The sequence below is a fragment of the Stegastes partitus genome, unplaced genomic scaffold (genome assembly GCF_000690725.1).
Source record: "Stegastes partitus isolate 25-593 unplaced genomic scaffold, Stegastes_partitus-1.0.2 Scaffold362, whole genome shotgun sequence".
NCBI classification, from domain to species: Eukaryota; Metazoa; Chordata; class Actinopteri; family Pomacentridae; genus Stegastes; species Stegastes partitus.
Genome location: NW_007578093.1, coordinates 410,012 through 417,050, shown reverse-complemented (window position 1 = coordinate 417,050; position 7,039 = coordinate 410,012).

Sequence of the window (7,039 nt, the reverse complement as noted above, 5' to 3'; positions counted from 1 at the left end):
TAGTTGTTTCATGTATTTATGCAGTCCTACAGATCGTGGCCAACTATATCACTGAGCTCCACTGTTCTCTTCTTTCTATACTTTGAGGTGCATTTCCTTCATCATACGTAGCTTATACCTGAAGGTCTCCTGTGTAGTTTTCATCAGGAGCTTCCTGCTGGATCATCTCCGATCGGCTTGAATCTTTTTGTTTTTCATATGTCACGTAACTTTGGATGCATTCTTGTAAAAGACTTGTGCAACCTCGGGTGTTTATATCCATGCCACCACGATGGCTGTTTTCTTCTTCACTGCCACTTCTGGTGCTTTTCTGTGTTTCATGGCTTATTTTCTGCCACGTGTAGAATCATGAAACCACAATCTCCAGAGGGCAGCTTTATTTTGCCTTTTTGCTTGTAGCAGAGTATTCCAGTGGTGTGGTATTGCTGTTTGTACGACTTCCATAACTACAAAACTGTGGAATAAAATGTCGTGTTGTGAATGATAAGACCTGGACATTTTTAAAATCCACAGTACATCCAGAGAACAGGAGTGTCGACTGCCTTCAATGCAGAAGCTGCTTTTACGTTTTTCTGTGTGTGTCAAAGAATAAGTGTTGTCTGATGATATTCAGAGCAGCAGATGGGTCGTATTTTCTCCATCAGCTCATGTCGTGTTCGCAGACAAGCAAACAGAAGTCTGGTCATGAATGTTTAATTACTTTTATTACTCCAATATCGCAGTTTAATTATGTGATTAGCTGTAAACAGCATGTGCTTCATGAATCAATAATCTTATAATCTTCAAATAAAATTGATTTTGTAAACACAAGAGCAACAGCAGTAGTTAGAGTGTCATAGGTTACTAACAGCATAAAATAATTAATACGGAAAGCAGCTGAAAGAAAAACAACCTGCCAAATGTACGGCATCTTTTAAAGTCAACCGTCTGCGGCTGAAACAGCAGTTCTAATAAACAACAGGTAATATTACAGGAATGCTGAGGTTCTTTGATCATAATGTGTGGTAGTGGCTCAGTGTGGTCCCTCTGTGCTCTTTGTGTATGTGCATCCATGTGTGTTATAAAAGCTGCTGATGGATGTGGATGAGACAGGAGCTATTAAAGCAGAGCATCAGCGCCGTCTCTAAATCAGCAGCCTGCCTGGAAAACCTCATATGACTAAGTAACCTATTAGAGATGCAGAAGGGAAGGATGGATGGAGGTAGGGCGAGATAAATGAAGGAAAAGAGGGAGGTTTGTCACATCTGTCTCGAGTGCATCACCCCTGGGAATCCACCGAATGACTAAATACCTTATTACATGGAGCTGAGAGGGAAGGAGGAAGGAACAGAAGGAATAACGGTGGAGACATTGCGTCTCTCGTGGAGTCTCGCTGCCACCGGGTGATTGGGAGAAAGTCACTGAGGACGAGATGAGGGACGGAATGGATATTAACAAAACTAGATTGATGGGAAAAGACAGGAAAAGTTGAGTTAGGAGAAAAGAAAGTGAACTAATGATGTTTGAATGGAGAATTTTCCGTGACAGATGTATTCGATGAGTGCGGCGACGGATCACTCGTGGAGCTCCAGTTTGCTCCATGCTCACTGTTCACTGGTGCCTTCTACAGCACAGTCTTTGTTTTCCAGAAACCCCTACACCTTCTCCTTTACCTAGCCATGCAGATAACCTGGGTTTTAGGTGGCAAGATTTTGACATATGGGAAACACAAACGTTCTAATCTGTGGGACTCTAAGCGCTGCAACACAGCAGCATATCTGCACCGAGGCAATGCACAAAGAGAGCAGCAATGTTAAAACCACCTCCTGATGTTGTGAATGTACCCTTTGAGGCCGGTTGTCCTCCTTAAACCACTTTTGGGAGGTGATAACCAAAACTTAGCAGCTGATAGCTAAGACCTGCTGTTTTGGAGATGCTCTGACATCCCATGTTTGCCCTTTTTAGTCCAAAGTTGTTCAAATTAGCGTGATTGATCACTTTCCTGCTTCCATCACATCCGCTTCAAGCACCGACTGTTCACCTGCTGCTGAAGATGCGCCACAACTTGACAGATGTAACGAGATGTTGGAAGATGTTCACTTCGCCTGACTGGGGTTTTGATGGCGCGGCTGCCCGCTGTATGTACATTATGGTGAGCTTTCCAAGAGCTTAGCCTTATGCTTAACAGGACCAATGTAGATTATTAAATCTTCAAATGAACTCTTCGGAGTCAATGCTACAGAGGATCTTAACTGATGAATACAGTAACAGAATTACCTGTATGGTATAAAACAATTTAAACCTCTACTATAGCTTTAGCTTTCTGAAAGGGAAAGTGCTTCATACTTAAGTTAGTTTTACACACAATGCAGCGCCTGGCAGATTCTGAAAACAAGAATCAGGTCAGTGTGCATTCTGATGCTGTGTGTAGTCATTTGTTGTCACCCAAACACACACATCTCTCTTATCCTTACCCCAAGCTCAGGTGAAAGAAGGCATTTACCTGTGCTGACACAACACTGATGTCTGACACCAATCAATAGTGTAACTCTACACACTGCAGCCCGGTCTGGCTGCACGGCAACAACAGGCTCTAATTGCTACCTAACAACACAATGCAGTGTGCACGCTTGACAATCTGCCACTACACGATGTTATCAGAGTGCATCAGCTCAGAACACTAAAAATCTAATTGGAACTTCTTTTGGCTCTTGCGATATGCTGATGCCGTGACCTTGGGCGATTAAAATGATTTCTTGTCACGTCCTGGTTCATACAGCAGCTCTGGTTACAGCTCGCAGCCACTTTATACTGCAGCAGTCCAGACAAACTGCTGCTGCTTTAGAGTGAAAGTACTCTTGGTGGAGTGAATCAAAAGACACTGTGATGACCCGCTGACATCAGCCAACTGGTAGCTGATGAGTGATGTCAGCCAGCCCACTTACCAACATCTGTGGCAACAGAAAATGCGGTGGTGGCGGTGTGAAGGCAAGTTTCACATTCACAAAGTCGATGTGCTGCACTGGAAAGACTGAGGAGACGTGAGGAGAAGAGAGCGACAAATGTTTCCCATTTCACAGTGTTAATAAGAACTGACTGAGAAAACTGAACCTGCTGCAATATCGTTGCTTAAAATAGTAGAAAACTAGCTTTGGAACAATTTGTACAGGATAAATGTGGACGTAGAGTCAAATAAATGTATCGTGAAGTCTGTTACACCAAAGAAGGAGAACGTGATAACATATCATCACAGCGAGTGCTAGAAAACTGCTATGTAGCTCACTGTGCAAGTATACCACGTACTTTATCTCTATGGCAACATGATGCTATATTTAAGCTGTCTTTATTCTGAGGGAGGCATGCATCAAGTCTATCGTGTTCTGATACGCAGCTAAATGATCACCACGGCCTCTCAGGGTCTTGGCTGACGTTACAGACTGAGAAAGATTTTACACAAAGGCGGAGACGTTTGTAATCAGTGATCAGTACAATCAATGGTGAATATTATTTTCCAGTCCTGGACGGCCCGGCCCCAGGGTTTCCTGCTGATTTATGTGGGCACTGTGTGAGCTGTGAAATGACCCTGACCCAGTTTGGCAAAATTCTAGAAGACGCTATAATCAATTTGTGCAATTGTTTAAATTCTTTTCCTTCTTCCTTCCACCTGAGGAAAGTATGCTGGTGTTCAGAGAAAGTGCATCCGCCCAGATACTTGTAAAAGTTGTATGAATAATAATAATAATAATAATAATAATAATAACAATAATAAATATTTCTAAGAGGCTGCATTAGATAAGATTGGCGTATATCACTGAAAACATTTAGCTTTCTATCTAAAATGATCAACTGAAGCAACTTGAGAGCTTCTGATAACATTTCAGGTTGTGTTCAGCAAAACTGCTACGACAGTACAAAAACTGTAAATGCTCACATTGGAATCAGGGCTATGACAATGTCAGATTTTCACTACACTATTATTGTGGCCAAAAGAATGTGGGCTGTCATTGTTTTGACATCTGTTTAAAATGAGAAAAAGCAGGTATATGCATATAAAAGATAAATGTAGTGTCTCCATCTGAACAGTGAAAGCAGAAGTGCTTTAAACCTGCATTCTGTCTACCAACCAGCAGGGGGCGACTCATCTGTTGAAAAAAACAAGTCCAACTGAAGTCTATGAGAAACTTCTCACTTGATCTGTTACCTCAGTAAGGATCTTCTTAAGGAGTTCATGATCTCAGTTGCTAGCTTCAAGGCTTTTTGAACACAGCATGATGTTCATTTAGTAAATTAGGGTCCCGTTTAGAGTAGAGTGGCCCGTACAGCAGAGTGCGCTTCAAGGCAGCACTACGTTGTGATTGACTGCTCGCTGCCAAATCGCTGCACACGGTGTCCTCGGGGCGAGGATTACAAAGAGCCCATTACGTTGGACTGTCAACCAGATAGCTGCTAGTGTTGGACTATGTACAATATTGTGTCATTATTATGATATCAATATTTCCTTTTTAAAATCATCAGTCCTGCCACCTCATGACACTCCTATTTGGAATACATTGAGAACACTTGAAAAGCATTAGATAACTTTAAGTATTACTGTTTGTATTTGTTATATATTTCTATTTGTGATGTGAAATTCCAAGGTGGTCCAGCACAGGATTCTCCATTTGCTTCATAGTGACTCTGGAGGGAAACGTTGGTCCGATGCTGTCGCTTGCTGCCTGTGTGCTGTTAGGTCCTGGTTCAGGTCGAGCACATTTGCTTTTAGAACATTCTTTGCTGAAAACTGAAGCCTGCTGTGACCAAAAACAAGTCGTTCATGTGGCACCAGAGCGACTGTGTGTCCACTTTGGATGCCATTGTCCTTCATCTCACAGGCCAATCCAACACATTACCTCATGTGACCGTGGATAATCTACGACAAGGAAATGTTATTCTATTTTTGTGTTCGCACGATTCTTGCTCTCTAACTGAGCAAAGACCAAGAAGCCTGTAAACATCTGAAGTGGAAGATGCTGCACATGCTGAGTTCGACACCACTCTGATGCTTCTTACTTTCATGGGTCCTTTATCAGTGTGACTTCCATCAGCTTCCATGAATATGTAACATCAGTTTTCACAGCACCAGAGGAGAATGAAGGCTCCACTCAGGAACATACCATCCACCAACGTCAGGAATATACGACTAGATAAGGCTTTACTGCTGCACTTTATTCTGTCCTGTCAGTGTCATTATCATCTTCCATTCTTTGTCATCATTAATTATGATACTAATTACCATCAGATAGATTCTTCTGTGTCTACGTCTGTGCACAGAAAAGCAGGCTTTTAAAATCACATTATGCCAGCGGAGCGTTTTATTGCTTTTAATCAGTGCAGTCTCGCCATAATGGAGATCTGGACTAACAACATATCCCGTCATCCACTCATCAACCACAAAGAACGAGAGAGAAGGAGTGAAAGCACGCTGATAATTGAAAATTTCATTGTGAAAGCATTTGACCATAATCATATTCAACAGGCATCAGAAGTGCTTGTTTGGTTTCTTGTCTCACTGAGTACTTTTTTAGGGTAAACTTTCTGAATAAATTCAAGGCTCAATTAAAGACAAAAGGCCACGAAAGGTCTGGTTTGATATGAGAAACTAAAAATAAGAATGTAAATGACTATGGACTGCCTTTATCTGAGAGGTGTTTGACATTATGGATGAACTACCAACCAGGCAAGTTGGGCAGCTGCCACAGAGCCAACAGCACCTGATTTACTGCAGATATGTTTGGGAGTTTTCATCACTAAAACACATTCAAAGCAGACTCTGTGTCATCAAAACCAGCCTTAATGTCTTTATTATTTAAGTTGTGTTGCGCTCATGTGTATTTTAAACTAAAATCAGCTCACTGGCATTTGCTTACACTGTTTACTTATTTGCTCAAAACTACAAGAGGAAGAAATGCGCGTTTTATTTATTTTCTGCTGGATCGTGCTCCCTACAATGGTAGGTGGCATCCAATCAGTGTCGGCTGGCAACAAAACCAGTTTGTACTGTCGCTTCAGTTGTGGGGTTGACTGCTAATGGCTGCTTTGCCTCATCTGTGGTTAAGTTTGCTGCAAGACTCTGAGTTTCGGCTGAGCTTTAGCTGCTGTCTGTTGTTGACCACAGTGATTAGACCCATAAAGCCAGCCGAGCTATCCAGAGCTCCCTCGTTCTATGACCAAGTCCATAACCATCACCAGCAGTGATCAGTTCTTTCCCTCCTTATTGAAAATCAGCAGCGTGATGGTGATTTCTCCCTCTACTGAGCAGCTCATTATTTTTGTTCAGCAGCTGCCCACTTTAGTGTGAGTGGAATACAAACGTACCAGTTTGATGGTCCCTCGTGAATGTAGCACAAGGTTAGACAGCTCACTGCAAATAGCAAAGAAAGACGTGTTTTGTGTCAGCATTTGAAGGCTACTTGACTACGATGTGCTCCAGCTGACCACTACCAGAAACACCCACCCAGAGGCCGGAGAAGCTCAGACACTCTTTCATTTACCCTGAAACACTCCTGCGGGAAAGCTGAGACTACACCATTTATCAGACAGAAACTGAAAACAGAAGGAATTGGAACTCACCTGCTCACCACACTTCCCCCTCAGTCATCCTCCACCCCCCTCTCCCTAACTGCTGATCAGGTGAGGAGGCAACTGAAGAAGATCGCGGCAAGAGAGGTTCCAGGTTGGGATGGCATCAGCCCCAGATTGCTCAAGGACTGTGCTGACCAGCTCTGTGGGGTGGTCATGCACATGTTCACTCTGAGCCTGAGTCTGGAGAAGGTCCCAGTCCTGTGGAAGACCTCCCGTGTGGTCCCAGTGCTGAAGATGGCACGCCCCAAGGAGCCTAACCACTTCAGGCCTGTTGCCCTGACCTCTCACCTGATGAAGACCATGGAGAGGATCATCCTGAAGCACCTGTGACCCCTGGTGGGCACACTGATGGACCCCCCCCACAGTTTGCTTTACTCACTTCTGTTGCCAGCGGTTTAGACATGAATGGCTGTACTGAGTGATTCTGAGGGGACAGTAA